Below are 20,270 nucleotides of genomic sequence, written 5' to 3'. Positions count from 1 at the left end.
ATGGAATTCTCCAGGCAAGAATACTAGAGTGGGTAGCCATTCCCTTCTCCAGGGGATCTTCCTGACCAAGGGATTGTCAGGCAGGCCGGACGGCTCAGTGAGGTGCATATCACCAGGGACCTGAGTCATGTTTCCTGTTAGCTGGGAAAAAAACAGCATTCCTTGACCAAATTAGGAAGACTTCCCGTACACACCAACCAGAAAGAGACAGGACATGCGCTCATCCTGCCTAGCCAATCATGTAACGCCAGCTACTCCTGTAACTGAGACAAAGAACTGCCTGTATATAAGCCGCCATACTCCTTTGTTCGGGGCTCTCGTCAGATTCTGCCGTGTCGGATGAGACTTGAGCCCTAGTGCGCTAGAAATAAAATTCCCTTCTTGCCTTTGCATTACTGTGGTGGACTTGTTCGCTCTCTCGGTCGGTTTGGAGATACGGGCTCGGTGCATAACAGGGATCGAACTCCAGTCTCCTGCATTGCAGGCTGATTCTTTACCGTTTGAGCCAAGGAAGCCCCAGGGAAGAGCTAAAAGAAGTAGGACCATAATGCTCCCTTAGGCTCCACGTTATCAGTCCCAGCTGACCTTCTCTGAACTCCTTCCAAGTAAGAGAAAAACCAACATATATCTTATTGAAGCCATCATTACTCTGAATCTCTGCAACTAGCAGTTGGATACAAGTTTTAAATTAAATAACCCCTGATTTTAAGAGGCAATTAAGGAGAGAAAACTAGCACACATAACACACTTAGAAAACACATGAAGCAGCATGGCATTAAGACACAGCATAGCTGGTAAGAGTGAGAGCTTTAGAATCTGTCTGTCATCCCTGCAGTTCTAGCCTCAGCTGAGCATTTTAGGATGTGTGACTCTGGGGAAATTATCTAATCTCTCTGAATCTTGGTTTCCTCTTTTATAAAATGAGAATGACAATAACTACCTTGTGTAGTTGTAATGAGGAGTAGAGATAAAGGGACTGTCACTTAATATGTGCTCAATAAAAGATGGTAGTAATTTATAAGCTATACAAAGTCACAGTAGAACGAAATACACATAGGTTGAAACTGTCAAGAAAACCTTAGAGAATAAGTTGGATTTTGGAGGCAGTGAAGGGACTGAAATGTTCAGGATGGATAAAGGGGAAAGTTACTCCACACAAGTCAAGGAAGGGCGTGACTAAAGAGAGTTACAAGGAAATCAGTATACCTGGCACTGTTGCATTAAGGAAAGTAGAGCAGCCTTGATAGGGTAAGATCAGGATAGCACAGATACCAGGTTGAAAGCCAAAGAAAAGATATGTGACTTGCTATGAGAGGGCCCAGGAGAATCCATAAGTTTCATACAAAAAGAATGATTAGAACAGACACAATAAAAGCGCATCACACTAAGGTGTTCAGTTCTCCTGAGTGATTTTCTTTTAGAACAAGTGACAAGGAAATGAGCCTGAGTGCAAAATGGAAGGTAAGTATCTAGCCCAAAAAGTGGCCATTAATTTAATGGAAAAACTGCCTAATAGCAAACATCAGTCTAGTTGTTAGAAAGGTGCTATGGGGTAGCTTGAGTCCACACAAGCTTCCTTCCTGTGGTTTTTGTTTAAAACGAAGACTTTTTATAAGACTTTTGGTATTTGGCCAAAGGCATTTTTCACTAAAATATTTAATCAAGCCAATCAGACAAAATATGTTTCTCTGTACAAACAGTAAGATTACCAGCAGACACTAACCCATTTTGCTTCTAATGGTGCCTTTTTCACTATCTCATTTTGAAAAGTCCACTTAGGAGTGCCATTTGTTTCCATCAAATATTTCAGGACTTTCTCAAAGTAAAAGTGAAGAGGTTCATTAACCAGCCCTTCCACTCTTTGGCTTTCACAGAATCACATTATACAAGATAAAGTTAAATTATTACTGTTTTTCCTATATGTCAAGATATAAACTAAACTAGTGGACAGACTTCTTGTAGGCCAGTACTTCCCAGATGAAACCCACCCACAAGTTCCAATTCAAAATTCTTCTCTTCTTTCTCGTAAGCTGAAATAGAGTATGTAATAAGGACTACAGACAAATGGGTATAAAACTTGGCTGAGTAATCACATCTCTGAGATGTCATGGAAAAGCCTTGAACTTGGAGGGAAAAGACTTGACACTGAGTCCTGACTCAACAAGTAATAAGGTTGGAGAAGCTGAGTAATTTAGATTTCCTGAACCTCAGTTGGGTCTCCTGTAAAATAAGGATTATAACCCCTTCCTACTTCAAGAAGCCCTTCATTGGGAGGACTGCATAAAATAATCATGTAAAAGTGATCTGTAAGGTTTAAAGAGTTTTATCAATAAAAATGTGATATTTTCAGTAACTACTTAAGAGTGTCTATTTACTATGTCCCTATATTCATGGAGCACCCCGGTCATACCCTTTCAAAGGGTGGACCCAAGCAGTCATATATGAAATAAACATTAACAATGATAATTTTAAAACAAGAGCTACAGTTTAGAATGATGGAGAAAGTTCTATGGATGGATAGTGGTAATGTGTATGTACATACAAGCATGTGTATGTACTCAGGAATTCCCTGGTGGTCCAGTGGTTAGACTCCATGCTTTCACTGCCTGGATCCCAGTTTGATCTCTGGTTGGGGAATTAAGATCCCACAAGCCAAGTGGCACTGCCAAAAAAAAAAAAATGTGTATGTACTTTTGTCTCTTCGTAGGTTTATTCTAGGTATTTTATTCTTTTTGCTACAGTGGTGAATGAGACTGTTTCTTTAATTTCTATTTCTTATTTTTCATTATTAGTGTATAGGAATGCAAGGGATTTCTGTGTATTGATTTTGTATCCTACAACTTTTCTAAATTAATTGATTAGCTCTAGTAATTTTCTGATAGTATCTTTAAGGTTTTTCATGTATAGTATCATGTCTGCTGGAAATAGAGTTCTGTCACTTTTTTTCCAATCTGGATTCCTCTTACTTCCTAAAAAAATGTGTATGCACTTAATGCCACTGAATTTGGCATACATTTAAAATGTAAAATGGTAAATTTTATGTGATCTATATTTTTCCACAAAACAAATTTTTAAAAAAACAACTAAGAGCTAACACATATTGAGGACTTAGGACCTTTTGTAAATCCTTGACAAGGATTATTTTATTTCATCCTTACAATAACATCATGCAGTAAGGGACAGAGCTATCCACATTTTACAGAGAAGCACACAGAGACACAGAAAAGCTAAGAAACTAACACACATCGACATGGCTAGTAAGCGGTAGAGCTCTATTTGAATCTGGACAGACTCCAGAACCCTGCCACCATTACCAAGCCTTTTCTCCTCCACCAATCAGAGGAGAGCTCAGGTCACAAAGTCTGAGGCCTGTGGCTTAGCAGACTCTTGCTTGGGAATCTGACATAAGAGATACTGAAATTCTGATCAGATAGTGGTTGGCTCTGGACTCATTTGATAAAAACCTGAGGTCTCTGGCTCCAAGGCATGTCAAAGGCTCACGTGAACCAGTTATAAGGGAACAGGAAACCAGGAGTAGGCAAAAAGAAAGACAATCTAAAGAAAACAAGAGCCCAGGGAGGGGAGATGGGGTGTGCTGGACACCCCTTTCCAGTTCCTATGTGTGTCTTATGCTTTGTATCTTTGTGATTGCTCTGTATGCTTATCAACAAACCTCTTTTACTTAGGCTGTTCCAACGAGCTGTATAATCTGCAATCTAATGAGCTCTAATTATTCTAATAGAGTATTTCAACAGGGAAGAGAAGCTGCATATGTAAAAAATCTAGAGCATAGCTCTTTATAATAATTAAACATTGCAAAAAACAAAGCCACCCAATAACTAGGAAATAATAAATTATACTATGTCCATTCAGTGAAATATTATATGATCAAGAAAATGCATAAACAGAAAAACTACATCTAAGCAGAATAATCACAATAGGGAAAATATGTGAGGATGAGATGGTTAGATAGCATCACCGACTCAATGGACATGAACCTGAGCAAACTCCGAGATAGTGAAGACAGGGAAGCCTGGTATGTTGCAGTCCATGGGGTCGCAAAGAGTCAGACACAACCTTGGCAACTGAATAACAACAACAAAATATGTGAAAAGCTGTGAATGCAGGAAAGAATGGTATGTGTGTGTGAGTGTGTATGTGTGTTCCATATTGTTCAAAAACTGCATTAAATTTTTGAGAAAAGCTTGAGGGCTCTTAAAAATCTACTTTCTTAAAATATTTGGTAGAGGACTTCCCTGGTGAGAGAGTGAATAAAACTCCACCTGCCAATGCCGGGGACACAGGCTCGACCCCTGGTCTGGGAGATTCCACACGCCGTAGAGCAACATGCCACAGAACAACTAAGCCTGCGTTGCCGCAACTATTGAGCCTGCGCTCTAGAGCGCTTGAGCTGCAACTACTGAGGCGCATGTGCCTCGGGCCCGTGCTTCACAACAAGAGAAGCCACCGCAATGAGAAGTCCAGGCGCCACAACTAGAGAAAGCCTGTGGGCAGCAATGAAGATACAGCACAACCAATAATAAAAAATAAATACATTATTTAAAAATTTGATGGCTTCACTGGTGGCTCAAACAGTAAAGAATCTGCCTGCAATGCAGAAGAACCAGGTTCTATCCCTGCGTCAGAAGTTCCCCTGGAGAAGGAAATGGCTACCTACTCCAGTATTCTTGCCTGCAGAATTCCATGGACAGAGGAGCCTGGCAGGCTACAGTCCACGGGGTCTCTAAGAGTAGGACACGACTGAGCAACTATCACACACCTGGTATCAGAAGTAGAAATAATTTTAGGCATTTAGCACAACTCTTCATTTCTCCAGAATCTGAGCACCTGTAGTGATGAGTCGTCTGCTTTCCAGCTCAGTGGTTGCTTACCTTCTGCCTGAACACTTCTGGGGACAGAGGTGCCAAAGTTTCTCCTGTCTTTGGTTGGCTTATTACAAAGTTCTCCTTTATGTTATGCCTGCAGTTTCTTCCCCTTAGTTCGAGCCGTCTCTATCGGGGTCAAATCTGTCCCTTCTTTTTTACCCTCTGGCATGTCTACTACCGCTGCAGTAGACAATTCCTCTCAAAGTACAATCAGCTCTCGTCGCAGACCCCGCTCCCTCTCCTTTCACTGGCAAATACTTGGATTTCACCTTGGAGGGCTGTGGACCATATTAGTTTCTCTCCAGGTAGAAAAATGTTGTCCCAGGAGGAAAAGCACACACACACATGAACAGAAAACTGGAGAGAAAAGAGCCCTGGAGGAAAGTGAAGGCCAGCTACAAATGGAAAAACCCAGCAAAGGGTCATGGGAAAATAGCCAAAGTGGAGACCTACTTCCAGTTCCCCAGTGACCTTCTTCCCTTGATTTCTAGAACATGTGATGATATACCCAAAGCTGTGTCACATCTCATCATATCAGAGGCCCATGGAGTTAAAATAAATGGGAAAAAACCTTTCAAGCTAGTCTGAAAAAATAGGTCATTTGAACATATTGACTATTCAACCCCCCATTTAGATCTCCTAGGCGGAGTATCTCTGTGAAGACTGCAGGTAAGATTCTGCCTAATAGAGATATAAAACCCTTTGTTCCAGCCAACATAGAGTCAGTACGTTTTTGATAGAAAAAGTTAACTTTTAAATACTTCAATGACAAAGAGAAAGGGGAAATAGGAGGCAGCTCTGGAAAATATAAGAGATTCAAAAACCTTGGGGGAGAGATGGATTGGGGTTAGAAGGTGCAAACCAGGATATATAAGATGAGGGCTTCCCAGGTGGCTCAGTAGTAAAGAATCTGCTTGCCAATGCAGGAGATGCAGATTAAATCCCTGGGTCGGGAAGATCCTCTGGAGGAGGAAATGACAACCCACTCCAGTATTCCTGCCTGGCAAAATTCCATGGACAGAGGGGTCTGGTGGGCTACAGTCTATGAAGTCACAAAGATTTGGACATGACTGAGTAGACAGACATATATATAACTGAATCACTTTGCTGTACAGCAGAAATTAGCACAGTAAACCAACTATACTTCAATTTTTAAAAAGATATTCAAAAAGCTTAAACAAATGAGACAAAAACAAAAAAAAGCAAAAAAAAAAAAAAAAGGACAATGTACCTAAACACTTGGTCTGATAAGACCCTCACTTATATGAACACATTATACACATGTGCACCCATCCATGCACACAAATCTCTGCTCTCTTCAGAATGTCCATGGTAAATCTGAGTTTACGTAAAAGTGAAGACCTCCCTGGGATCTAAATAAACCTCAGGAAGAGGACTGTGTTTCCTATTTTAGCCAGAGTTACTCCTGTATTTGTCTGAGCCCTCCACAAACAGTGATAATTAGAGAGTATTCAGAAGTTGGAAAGTAAGAAGAAAGTGGTCTACACACAATAAGGGAATGCCTGTCACTCTCATATCTTTCTCTGAGACCAGGTGGCTGAGGATCCTCCAGCCTTCAAGGATATGGTTTAAAGAAAGGCTTAAATCAAGAACTGCAATCCTCACAAGAATCAGATAAAAGCTACTTGGAGGTTGCTCTAGGACTCTGAATCATTACTTTATTTGAATTCTAGGTGCTCTGATGAAAGGTCATTTTAAAAGCATGTCTGTTTCATCCACCTCATTAGAACAGATTCAAATGTATTCTTTTTAATGGCTGAGTAATACTCCATTGTGTATATGTACCACAGCTTTCTTATCCATTCATCTGCTGATGGACATCTAGGTTGCTTCCACGTCCTGGCTATTATAAACAGTGCTGCGAAGAACACTGGGGTACACGTGTCTCTTTCAGTTCTGGAGCTGATTATACAGAGTGAAGTAAGCCAGAAAGAAAAACACCAATACAGTATACTAACACATATATATGGCATTTAGAAAGATGGTAATGATAACCCTGTATGCGAGACAGCAAAAGAGACACAGATGTATAGAACAGACTTTGGGACTCTGTGGGAGAGGGAGAGGGTGGGATGATTTGGGAGAATGGCACTGAAACATGTATACTATCACGTAAGAAATGAATTGCCAGTCTAGGTTTGATACAGGATACAGGATGCTTGGGGCTGGTGCACTGGGATGACCCAGAGAGATGATATGGCGAGAGAGGTGGGAGGGGGGGTTCAGGATTCATGTACACCCCCGTGGCAGATTCATGTCAATGTATGGCAAAACCAATACAGTATTGTAAAGTAAAATTTAAAAAATAAAAAATAAATAAATAAAAGGATGTCTGCATTAACCTTTAAGAACCCTTAAAGTTCTGGGCACGCTGGATCATCCTGGTATTTAAATCCTGGGTTTAACAGGTGATGGGGACTGAAAGGTTTACCAACCACTACAGTCAGGCACAGCCACGCACATGAAGCCGTTCATCAAAGCCACCTTCTCTTCAGATGTCCCACTTTCAGGAACACAGAATTTACCATACTAAATGTTAAGGCCAGCAACAACCCATTTCCCTTCCCCAAAGAGGGGCCATGCAAGAACCCACAGAAATAGTCTGGACACACAGGCCCTGCATCTGGGAAGACAATTAGAATCACTGTCTTTGGCTCCAGTTCCCACCCTTGGAACATGCATTATAATCTAACTCCTAAATCGAACTAGATTCTGCTCCAGTTTAGCATCCCTTCCAAACTGCCTCTGTGAAACTGGTGCAGCCCCTGGATGGAGTGCTAAGTACAGCTGTGGCTCAGAAGGAACGAGAGCACCACAGGAGGGAAGAAGAGAGGGAGGGCAGAAGAAGAAACTAGAGAAAATCAGAAACACATTTTAGAACAGTGGGCTTGGGGGGAGAGGGGAAATAAATTAATAAAATGTCCCAGTAATTTCACGGCAGAGCTAGAAGAGAGCACTTAGAGCTATCCCAGGACTCTCCAACAGAAAGCATTCCCTGGATGCACAGACGTTCACAACACTGACAAGCCTCAGGTGGCAGTTCTGGCTCGAACACGTGGTCACAATGTCACAGCATGAGAAGAACACAACAGAATGCCCAAAGGCATCTAGGCGGCAGAGAGAAAAACAAAAGGCTGAACTCCCCTCCACAGAACTCTATTAAAAGACAAAGCGTGTCTATTACAAAGTCACATTTTCCATTTTTCTCCTTTATAAAGTCAGCAATGCTGGAGGGTAGGAATGAGTGCAAAAGTGTTGGAGCGTGAGGCTCAGGGATGTCCCCTTAGTGAGCAGAGGGAAGGACTGGCTGGAGAATTCCCACCCATTTTAAACACACAGATGTCCAGTTTGGGGCTGTAGTTGCTAGGTCACTTGCAGTCTTATTCTACATTGAAATAATGTCTTTCTGAAACCACACAGAGACTGCAGGTGCCCACAGAGCTCCTCCACAACCGTGAACTATTCCCCTAGCAAAGCCAGGATGAGATTCTGCCAGCAACAGGATGCCAAACCCTTCCATAACAAAATAATTCACTTGCCACCATTTTTATCTGCATCATCCTCCAGACAGGACTAATTCCTTCTTTGAAAAAGTTACTGTGGCCTGTCAGATTCCAAGGAGCTACCATGCTGCCGTAAAACCTTCAGGACTGCTCTGTACAGGCAAAGGCACCAACCTGACTGATACTCTGTTCAGAGCCTGTGAGTGGGTGGGATGGCCCGGGATCCTCCTGGAGTACCAGAAATCAGAGCTGGGCCGCAAGGGATGTTCTCAGATCTAGGACAACAGCCTTCCTCTTCCTGATGCTTCTGCCTCATTCTGATGTTTCCTCCTCATCATGTTCCCATGTGCTGTTTTATTCTTTCCGATAGTGATCCCCACTGTCATTATCTTCCAAAGCCTTGAACGTGTTCAGTTTCTTGCAGCTGTTGTTACCACGGCCTCACAGAGTGAGGCCATCACTTTTACATGATATTACTTTTACATGGTGATACTCAAGGTCACACCATGGGTGTGTGAACTGTGGAGCAGGGCCCCGTGCTCCTTCAATGTTCTTTGCTTGTCATCTTGAAATTCCTAATAATTTTCTGAGTAAGGGAGTCCACTTGTGTAACCAGTCCTGAAAATGTTTCAAAGGGCTTCATGTGAAAGCTCTGCATCCATTCAGCCATTCGTTTTTAATTTTGTTGATTTATTTCTGGCTGTGCTGGGTCTTCACTGCTGTGCGAGGGCTGTTTGTAGTTGCAGTGTGCGGGCTCCTCGCTGCAGTGGCCTCTCCCATTGCTGAGCACAGGCTCTAGGCGTGCAGGTTCAGGAGTTATGGCACACGGGCCTAGCTCCCCCTGCAGTAGGTGCAGTCTTCCCAGACCAGGGGCTGAACCCATATTCCCTGCATTAGCAGGTGGATTTTTAACCATTGGACCACCAGAGAAGTCTGGGCGTTCTTTTAACGGAACTCGATTTGGGGTCTTTCAGCCATCCTGGTTGTTCTTCTCAGGCTTTTGCCCCCAGAACACACCAAACAGACTCTGAAAGTGAAAGTCGCTCAGCTGTGTCTGACTCTTGGGGACCCCATGGACTGTAGACCACTGTGACCCGCCAGGCTCCTCTGTCCATGGAGTTCTCCAGGCAAGAATACAGGAGTGGGTTGCCATTCTCTTCTCCAGGGGATCGTCCCAACCCAGGGGTTGAACTCAGGTCTCCCGCACTGCAGGCAGATTCTTTACCATCTGAGCCACCAGGGAAGGTTGACCATATGACTCAGTCAGTGAGGCGTATAGGGATACCTCAAAGACGGTTGTTATAAACAAGATCGAATGTCTGCTTGCAGTAACAGCAGTTACTGTTTACTATGTGACTGGCATTATGTTAAGGACATTACATGTACTATGTAGTCCTCACACCAATTTTCTAGTTAAGAGACAGATTTATCCCTAGTTTGCAGATAAGAAAACTGTGGCTTAGAGAGGTGACATACCTTGCCAAAGACCATATAGTTATAGGAGGCAGAGAATGCAAACCCAGGTCTGGCAGACCCTTTTAGAGTAACTCTACTAGGGCACCTCCCAAGTTATTGGAGACATTCATTACTTGGGAGACTAGAGGCAGCACACATGGAGCTAGTAACTAATTCTGATCATATTTTGATCTACGGTGACTCAGCTGGGAATGTCTCTTTGGATGCTTGCCAAGCTATTCCCACATGGGCATTTCTTTTCCAAGTTCATGGCTTTCATTAGGTTCTTTCCACTAAGCTTAGCCTCTATATTAGTTTCCAACTGCTGCTGTAACAAATTATCACAAATTCAGGGGGCTTAAAACAATACAAATATATTGAACTGGCCAAAAAAGTTCATTCTGGTTATTTTTATTTTTTCATAAGATGGTAAGTTATCCTACAGTTCTGGAGGTCAGAAGACTTCAGGGCCTTCCAGGGCTAAGATGAAGGTGCTGGCAGAGATGCGTTCATTCTGGGGGCTCAAGGGGAGAATCCTTCCTCGCTTCTCCCATCTTCGGGTGGCTGCCTGCGTTCCTTGGCTTGTGGCCATGTTACTCCAGTCTCTGCTTCTGTTGTCCTGTCTTCTGCTCTGACTGTGACTGTTCTGCCTTCCTCTTATAAGAACCCTGTGATTACACTGCTCACCTGGATAATCCACAATAATCTCCGGACTTTTAAGTCAGCAGGAGAGTAACCTTAACCCCATCTGCAATGTTTAATTCTCCTTTGCCATGTAACATAACATATTTGCAGTTTCCAGAAATTCAGACATGGACATTTTTGAGCATCCATTAGTATGTCTAGCACAGACTCCCAACACACACACCCCTACCTAGTTCCTCCTATAAACTGGACTCCAAGGTCTTCCCCTTCCCATGGATCCTGTCCACCTTCCTAGGCATTCTGGTTCTTCTGTGTTCAGTCAATAAACATTTACCAGGCACCTAATACAGACAAGGCATTTTGCTCGGGGCAGGGGAGACCAAGAAAAGAAGATATTGTTTCTGCCTGAAAGGTGCTCATTTTAGTGAAGCTGACTGGGAAACCATGAAACAAATGTGGCAAGTACAGGGATAAAAAAGACGCATATGGGGTGAGGGGCACTCAGGACTCGGGGTCTGGGGTGGGGAGGAATATGCAAAGATACCTTATGACTCCTATTCTTATCAAGATTCACAAAATGAAAAAACAGTAGGTAGGATTCATCGTGAAAAATGAGGATGTGTAATCTGGTCTCAGGCATCAGGTCAGCGCCCAGTGATTCCAGGGAGGGCTGGGTTGTCCAGAAGCTGAGAGGCACAACAGATCTCCCTCTGTGCTTCTGAAGGCCTCGCTTCAGCCTGGAGTCGGTGGCGGCCAGCAGGAATTACTCACTACCAAGGTGAGGAGGACCTCTTCCCAGTGGAACAAGCTTCTTCAGTCTTCAAGTGGGATGGGCTCATCCCAGGGTGGGTGATGCTCTCATTTCCTCAGGCTCTGCCTGATCTAAGCAAAGGTCTTATTTTGAAAGTTGAAATGGGGAAAAAAAAAAAAAAAGTTAAATATACAGGGATGTAGTTTAGCTCCCCTCTGCATCTCAAATGTGGAGTCAAAAGAGCAAGAATTGTAAGCTTTCAAGGATTTATGTTAGTTTTAGATACTGTGTCAAAGCCCAGGACCCTGGATGTGCCTGGACTGACCTTTGTTCTTACTTGATGGCCACTTTGTAACTGTTATCATAAGAAACTGAAGCTATCCTGGGAATCTGTAGTTCCTGCCCACAGACATTTCACAGGAAGCAGCTGGCTTTGTTTCCAGCTCTATACTGAACTCTGCTGTCCCCTTTCAGAAACACAAACAAGTGGTGTGTGTGTTTTCATTTAACCTGCACAGTCAGGGCAAACCAGGGTCTCTAAGTTTTTTTTAAAAAATAACATACACACAGGGAAATTTCCTTTCTAGTGGCACGTAGCCAAAATGCTACTTAGGTGAAACTGAATTCATGTAAAATCAAGAGACTGTGAAATTGCTAGTATTTGTATCGGGCTTCACAGTTGGCCAGAGTTGTTTTTGGCCATTGAATTTTGCTCCTTGTAAACCCTGTGCAACCCTGTCCCCGATGGGGGCCTGTTAAGCCTTAAAGTGAAAGTGAAGTCGCTCAGTTGCGCCCGACTCTTTGCAACCCCATGGATAGTAGCCTGCACCAAGCTCCTCCGTCCATGAGATTTTCAAGGCAAGAGTACTGGAGTGGGTTGCCATTTCCTTCTCCGGGGAATCTTCCCAACCCAGGGATCGAACCCAGGTCTCTCACATTGTAGACAGACGCTTTACCGTCTGGGCCACCAGGGAAGTCTTAAGCCTTAAGGACCTTTCAAATCCAGAGTCCCTTCTGAGCAGCTGACTGAACAGGGACTTTTTATGTCTTACTCTGTTGAATAAAATACATTTGCCCGTCATCTACAAAGGACTAAACTAGGGATCAGCCCTCTGCCAAGTCCCATACCTGAGAATGCAGCCATTGGCCTCACCCTGAATGCCTCCAGAGATGTGGGGGTCACCTCACAAGGCATCTTTGCTTGTTTCTGACGGATGGTGCAGAGAAACATTGACAGATTTCCCTAGGATGTCCACAAGAGGGCCTTGAGGGGTTTGGCGTGGGCCCATTTCAGGTTCTTCATATTAGAATGGCCAACCAGCCATTTAGATCTTCTGGATAACATGAATGACAGGGGGTCACACAGAAAAGGTGGTCCTTCTGCACAAGACCTGCTCTTTATCCCCATTGTGGGAGGACTAAGTCATCCTGTGGCTAAAGAAGAGGCTGTCTTGCATTTTTATAATTAGCCTACATTAATGAGGGGAATATGGATGGACCACCTCCTCTTTGAAACTTTAAAAAGTCAAACTAAAATAAAGCTGTAATTATTATACTCACTCTAAAAGTGAGGACAAGGAGCCTCAGAAAGATCAAGCCATCCACAAGGTCTCCTAGCTAGGAAGTGACACACACTGTAACTTCAGCTACAGATTTTAATGAGACACACACACACAATCTAAGTGAATTTTCAAAAAATCAATTAAACTTAAGTTTGAAAAATTCTTAATGTATGGACTTTGGGTGATAAATAAAAACAAAAATCTGTATCATGATTTGGCTGAATCTCTAGGGGATTATACTGTGTAGAAAAAAAACCAATTCCAAAAAGTTACATATAATACAAATCTAATCACAGAAAGTAACCAAAATGACATTTTAGAAAGGAAGCTAGGTTAGAGATAGGACAGGGTGTGGGTGGGTGGTCAGCAGGCTTTGACTCTGAGCTGGATGGTGTGGAGACCACTCTCTGCCCACTGGTCAAGGGCAGAGTGAGCTTCAGGTCAGATGATCTTCACTGAGCCAACCCACAGAAAACCCTTGGCTTCCAGGGCAATTTCTCAGTTTACTGTACACCCTAAAGACACCAAGTGAAGCTGTAAGTTTTTCAAATGAGGAGTATGACATTAAGATTAATATACAGGTACTTGCTTGGGGAAAAAGAACATTTGTGGCAGCTTAGGGCTGCAGACTCAACTGGATTCCCAAGTGACAGCAAAGACTGATGCTCACCTGTAAAGCATCGCATCTGTTCTGTGGGAAGTCACCCAAGACAGCTTGGGAAGTGAAGCCTGAGAAAGAGCAGGCCCTGCTTGGTCTAGTGAAGCTTGGTCTGAGCCGGTGACTGTTCACAGTTCACGGGTCAATGGCAAGGGCAGAGATGCACAAGACAGAGTGAGAGAGTAGTGAAAAGAGAGGGAGCAACAGGGTGCAAGGGCACGGCGTGCAGCTTGATCAGACAGGGTTCCGCCTCTGCCCGAGAGACTGTGCGGCTCTGAGCCAGGCTCTGATTCTCTGAATTTCTGATTCCTATTTGTAAAACAGAACAATGAGCCCCTACCTAGCATTTGTTTCCAGGTTGGTGGGAGGAACAAACGGAATAATGTAAGTAAAAAGCATTTTATGAACACTTGGATTCTCTGCAAAGGCAAAGATCAGTCATGTGATCTGGCAAGATTCTTACTAGTGGCCCCTTAATTTCTGGACCTATGATTTGGCAAGTAAATTAATTCAATCCGAAGGCTGCTGGGTCCATGGGCCTGAAGCGAGGATCACTAAGTGATCAGGTCTTGGACAGCAGCGGCTGCACTATGGATTTCTGTATGGGGTAACACCATTGGAGGAGGAATTGTGACAGGCCACATCTAAGCTGAACTCTAACGGCTTCAGCTGGCTCCTCACTTTGCTGCTAGGACGGATCCTTGGCCCAAAGACAGGATCAGCATATGTCTCGGCTGATGACTTAGGCTTCAGTCTTTAACAGTGAGTGAAAGCTCTTATAATTTGTAAGGTTTTTTCCCTCAATTCCCACTTAAGTAATTTGGTAAGTCAGTAAGTCTCGAAATGCTAGACAGGAAAGGGGAGCTCATCAGAGAGGATGGCAGTCTAGTGAGAGACCCTCTGGGAGGGAGGCAGTTAGGGTTCACTTGAAAATCTTCTCTGAGAAGTGGCAGAGTGTGGCAGAAAGCATGTTGGCTCTGAGCTCAGGGAGCTGTATGAATAACCAAGCTTTATCCTGAGTCTGTTTCCTCCCCAGTCAAATGGTAACAACAAGCTCTTCCCTGGTGGCCCAGTGGTTAAGACCTGCTTTGCAATGCAAGGGTGTGGATTCAGTCTCTTCTGAGGGACCTAAGATCCCACATGTCAGAGCAACTAAGCCCGAGCAGGCCACAACTGCATGCGGCAACAAAGACACGATGCAGCTAAATTTAAAAATATATTTTTTTACAAATAGTAATGACAACAGTGCTGTCCTCACAGAATTGTCCTAAGGACTATGGACTAAAAGAAACAAACAGATCTGGAACAGCTGGCGGAGAGTAGGAACACAATAATGTAGATCTTTTCCATTTTCAAAAGACAGGAAGAAGATATCACAAGGCCTTTAAAACATCTTCCTGCGCATGTTTTTCAGAGAGAAAGAAACTAGGAACCTTGGCTAGCTAAGCCTACTTTCTTTGTAGCTCCTGGAAATGCATCTTATCAAGTTTGGGATTTGGTTCAGACAAACAGATTCCTATTCATGCTCTGCTAATTAATGGAGCTAACGTGATCACAAGCTATGTGAGCCTAAGGATGTTAATCTCCCCTAATCTCTGTCAAGCGCAACACAGAGTTTCATAATACCTATGACCGTGGTTGTTTTGAAAGTTAAATAGGAAGTATCTATAAAGTGACTAGCACCACGTCTTCTTCTTGTTGCTGTTTAGTCATTAAGTTGTGTCTGGCTCTTTTGCAACCCCATTGACTATACAACTCACGAGGCTTCTCTGTCCGTGGGATTTTCCAGGTAAGAATATTAGAGTGGGCTGTCATTTCCTTCTCCATGGGATCTTCCCAATCCAGGGATAGAACCCGAGTCTTCTTGATGGCAGGCGGATTCTCTACCACTGAGCCACTAGGGAAGCCCAGAACAGTGTCTTATGCACAGTCAAATGCAATGAATAGTTGTTCTTATTATAACTGTCTTAGGTGCGGCAGAAATATCAGAGAAATGGTGGAGAGAGTGTCCACAGACATCACAATTACTTTTCATAACCACCAATAAGATTCTTAGTCCCATCTGTGCAATGCTTTCTTCCCACTTGAGTTCAACAGTAGTTCTTATTCAAAGACTTCAGGGGTGTGAATGAGTCACTGGGTGATGCAGCAGCCAAAAAACACCAGACGCCACCCCAACGCCACACCTGGAGCACTGGAGGACACGACTCAGTTGGGTCTGAACAAAGCTAGAGAGCAAGCCAAAGGGAGCAAGTGCAATGGGGGAATGGCTAGAAGGATGCTCTGAGAAAGGTCTGAGGAACTGGGACAAGAGAAACCTGAGGAGGAGTACAAATAGACTACTATCTGAATGGATGGCTGATGTGCGAAACCATGATTTCATGTATTCTGTCATTCCCTGGAAAGCAGAATGCAGACCGATGGGGAGAAGTTACCTGGAGGTTCATTTCAGCTCAGTACAAAGAATTTGCTGACAATGCGGCCATCCAATGACAATACATCTCTCCATCAATCGAACAGGTTGTCCTGGGAAGGAGGACCTGAGTCCACAATCTGGCATCGTGGAGGGGAGAGCTAGGGAGGCTGGCCAGGACATCTCCCAGGCCCTTCCCAACTCTGAAATTCTATCTCATGAGAAGCCCACAACTGCTTCAACACCAGCCATCTTGTGTTAGCGAGTCATTCATCAAAGGACAAAGCTTGTCCTCCACTCTGTTATAAAACTTGGGGGCACAGTAGGGTAGAAGAAAAGGATGTCTTATGTACTGTAATAGTAGCTATAGTTACTACTGCAGATGAGAGGCCTAATGTATCTATTTAACAAACACACACTGCTTTTCTGCTCTAAGGAGGGTACTGGAAGCCAGTCCAACCCCTTCTCTCGTGTGTTACAAGTTCCATTCCATCCATTCCATTCCATTGTAGCAGAGATAGGAAGCTACTACCACTAACATTTAAAAACCAATTTTGAAGTTTTAAAAAGGAGTAACTGCTTCCAATTTAAGCACATCATTTAATATCACAAACCCCAGTTTGTGATGACAGTGATATTTACCTATAAGGGCTGTTCATGAAACAAATATTTGAGCACTATATACTATATATATAGTATATACCAGACCTGGTTCTACTTGCTGGGGACTTCTATCATTGAGCTCAAGAGACACACCGCCCTCATGGAAATTTTTCTAGTAGGGGAGAAGTAGCAATAAATACAGTTAAGAAAGTTGAAGTATGCTAGTGAACAGACTCTGTAAAAGCACTACAGAAAAATAAGCCAGGAATTCCCTGGTGGTCTAGTGGTTAGGACTCCATGCTTCCACTGGGGCCTGGGTTTGATCTCTGGTTGGGGTATTAAGATCCTGCAAACCTTGCAGCCCACAAAAATGTTATTTAAAAAAACTATGCACTAATATAAAATAGAGATTCTTAAAAACATTTCTTTTTATTTTAAAGTTTAAAAAACAAAAGAAAGCAGACATAGGGATAGGGAGAAGGAGGTGGTTTCTGTTAAAGGATTAAGTAAGAGAATGAGGGTAAAAATTACTTCATGGACAGGTGATGTAGAAAGTCTTTGCTCAGTGTTAGCTTCTTATTACCATGGGGGCTTCTGAATTCTCAGGACTTACAATTACATATGTATCATTCCACTCCTGAATTACTGAATAGGTAATGTGTATTCAAAATCAAAACCAAAAGGTCCCAACAGTGTTTACAGGTAGAAGAAAGGAATCCATGAAAATATTATGACTTTGGGGTTCTAGCACTGCATCACTTATACAAGGATGCTGATATGAATCTGCAGGAAATATGAGGATGCAGAAGCTGAGGCTTGAACAAGTTAACTCAGGTCAGTGACCACATTTTTCTAAGCCTTAGTTCCCCTGCCCCCCTCCCCAAGGGCTGTTGGAACAGCTAGCATGTAAACACTAACTGAATACATATGCAAAATATAATACATATGTAGAATACTGGGCACACAGCAGGTACAGTTAGCTTACATTATTATCACTATCCAAACTCATTTGAATTTTCTGAGATTTTCAGTGTTTTCATAATGAAAAAAAAAACAAAGCTTGTTCCTCAGGAGGGAACATTCCACAACTGTGTGTTGCGTTGCGAGGAGTTGGACGAAGGTCACTTGTTATGAGAACAAACTAGGGAAACATAAGGAAGCGTTCAACTGATTAAATGCTCAGTACAGGGCTCAGCCTTGCTAACTCCTTGGCTGCAGTCTTCAGGATTCCAGAAGATGCAAACAAAGACACACTGATTCACTCAAAACAGTTCTTCGTACAAATCTGAGGATGTAGCCAAAAGGCAGTCCAGCAGGATTTATGAAGTGTGCTCCCTCCACAGAGCCTGCAAGTCGAGGAGATCCACAAACTCCCTTTAATCGGCCCTCTTTTCCCAGAGACCTCTGCAGCACCGTCCTCCTGCTGTTGCCACTCTGATGGAGAGTCTTGGGAAATGAAATTTAATTTGTTCTGGGCTGAACTCTTTCTCATGGGGCAACTTTACAAGGAATGAGTTCTCTCTGCTTTCCCAGAGGGGAAAAGCGTCCCCATCAGTCTCACTTCAAGTTCTGAAATAAACGAAAGCTTTGGGGTATTAATTGACATCAGGGCCTTTTCTGCTAGTCACCCCAAGATAAGGGCAGCTGTTTCTAGAATCGAAGTCCCTCGTTAACTGTAGATAGCACAGTAACCCCCCTCTCTGCTGTTAGGGAGCTTGTGTCCAGCAATCTGCCCCTTCCAGAGGTAACTATGACCACCTGGCACTTCAAAATGACTACAGATGCCTCAAGGGACAAAGGTTGTTGGCTTGGCTGGGTCTAAGTCAGTGCTTCTCAAACTATCCATAGTGGAGAACCACGTTTGACCTTATTTCTAATCCATCATGGACCAATACTTTCATAAAATACAATGAAAATGAATTGCTAGAAAATTGTTTATTAAAGACATAAAATGCAAGCCAATGCTTTTATCACTAGAGTCATCAGACCTAAAGTTACGCTGTCAAATTGCTATCAAAATTTTAAATGTTAACTCACAATTTCTGTATCTGGTCTAGTCACTGTTCAACCATGAACATTTACTTGAAACAAAACACAATACCAACCCACCCCTTTTCGCTATGAAATAAGATGATGTCTTTAACACAGTGGTTGGCACATAGTAATTGCTCACTGAATATTAGCTATTACTTTCGCTATTCTCTCTAGGCTGATGAGAAGGGGAAACATTAATCAAGAGACTGAGATGCACATTTGAGTTCCTCCTCTTTCCCCACTGACCCTGGTCAAGTGTCTTCACCATTCTGGGCTTTAGTTTCCAAAATTTGCAATACATAGTGAGATGATCTAGAATCTCACATCTTGACCAACAACTTATGAACTGAACTGAAACCCAGATAGAAAAAAAAATTGGGGTCCCAGTACACACACACACGGGCTTCCCACGTGGCTCAGTGGTAAACAATATGCCTGCCAATGCAGGAGACTCAGGCTCACTCCCCAGTCCGAGACGATCCCATAGAGAAGGAAACAGCAACTCACTCCAATATTTTTGCCTGGAAACTCCACGGACAGAGGAGCCTGGTGGGCTACTGTCCATGGGATCGCGAAGAGTCAGACATGACTTAGCGACGGAACAACACCCCTCCACACTCACAAACATACACTGAAGCAGGCAACTGCAAGGTTTCATGAAGTAATATTACTTTACCACAGCTATGCACTGTTATTTTCTATTTTGTTTTATATTTATTGATTTAAAATTTTTTTTTAAAGAATTCTTAAAGATTATTTTTAAAGTCTTTATTGAATTTGTTACAACATTGTTTGTTATGTGCTTTTTGGCCTCGAGGCATGTGGGACCTTAGCTCTCTGACCAGGGATCAAACTTGTATCTGCTGCACTGGAAGGCAAAGTATTAACCACTGAACTACTAGGGAAGTCCCTCGTTTTATTTTTTAAATGCTGGTCAGCACACATTTAATTGATTTCAAACCCAAGGTGTTTGAAAAATGGTGGAGCAAATGAGCTCCTGGGTTCCTGTCCCCGACAGTACCCTGACTGGGCTGACTAGCAAGTAGGTCCCTGTCAGTCTATGACTTGGTCTCCAGGTAGGATGGGTGTGATTAAAGGCAGGTGCATCTGCAAGTTTTTATTTTTGTTTTTTAAGCCAGCTGGTTCTGCAGAGATATTCTTAGTCAATCTATCAGGCACCAAGAAGGTCAAAGATGTGGACTCATACCACTGGGTAATTACTTAACATACTGGTAATACTGAGTTAACTTCCATCTACCCTCATGCACAGCACCTTCAGGCAAATGTGCTAGGAGGTGGGTTACCCAGAAATGTCCTTACTGGATTCTGCTTTTTGGAGAAGAGAGAGGAGACAGTAGTGGGAGCCAACAGGCTGTTGGAAGTTAGGACTGAACTAATATTTCCAACTCCTTCAACATGGTAGAAGTGGCAGTGAAGGGGCTTATTAGGGAAAGAAATATCAACATGCAAACTTTTATCTAAAGGGGCACTTCATAGCCCTTTCATCCTTTTAATGAATAATTTTAAATGTTTTGATTTTCAAATCAGTGAATAAAACATGAAACTTTTATGTCCAGTATCTTCCACTTTTGTGCTCTGAAAACCTCCCCCTTCCTTGCCAGTAGTAAGGGCCTTAAATTAACCTCTTACCAAGCTGAGCCACCAAGCATTTCACTTTGATGAAGATTTTAATTCCATATTCAGTACAAAGCTCTGTACTTTCTCCTGCTAAGGGGAGG

At 43.0% G+C, this 20,270-nt stretch overlaps 1 protein-coding gene and 1 pseudogene across 1 annotated transcript in view; both read right to left on the bottom strand.

The window, feature by feature from the left end:
* The window catches only part of JAK1 (Janus kinase 1), a 245,042-nt gene that overhangs the window by 208,633 nt on the left and 16,139 nt on the right, over positions 1-20,270 (bottom strand). The gene's annotated exons all lie outside the window — the stretch shown is intronic.
* On the bottom strand, positions 2,851-10,457 carry LOC138070116 (eukaryotic translation initiation factor 4E type 2 pseudogene; annotated as a pseudogene).

The sequence above is a fragment of the Capricornis sumatraensis genome, chromosome 2, assembly GCF_032405125.1.
Source record: "Capricornis sumatraensis isolate serow.1 chromosome 2, serow.2, whole genome shotgun sequence".
Lineage (NCBI taxonomy): Eukaryota > Metazoa > Chordata > Mammalia > Artiodactyla > Bovidae > Capricornis > Capricornis sumatraensis.
Note: the sequence above shows the minus strand (reverse complement) of the source record. Positions and strands in the feature narration are given on the sequence as shown.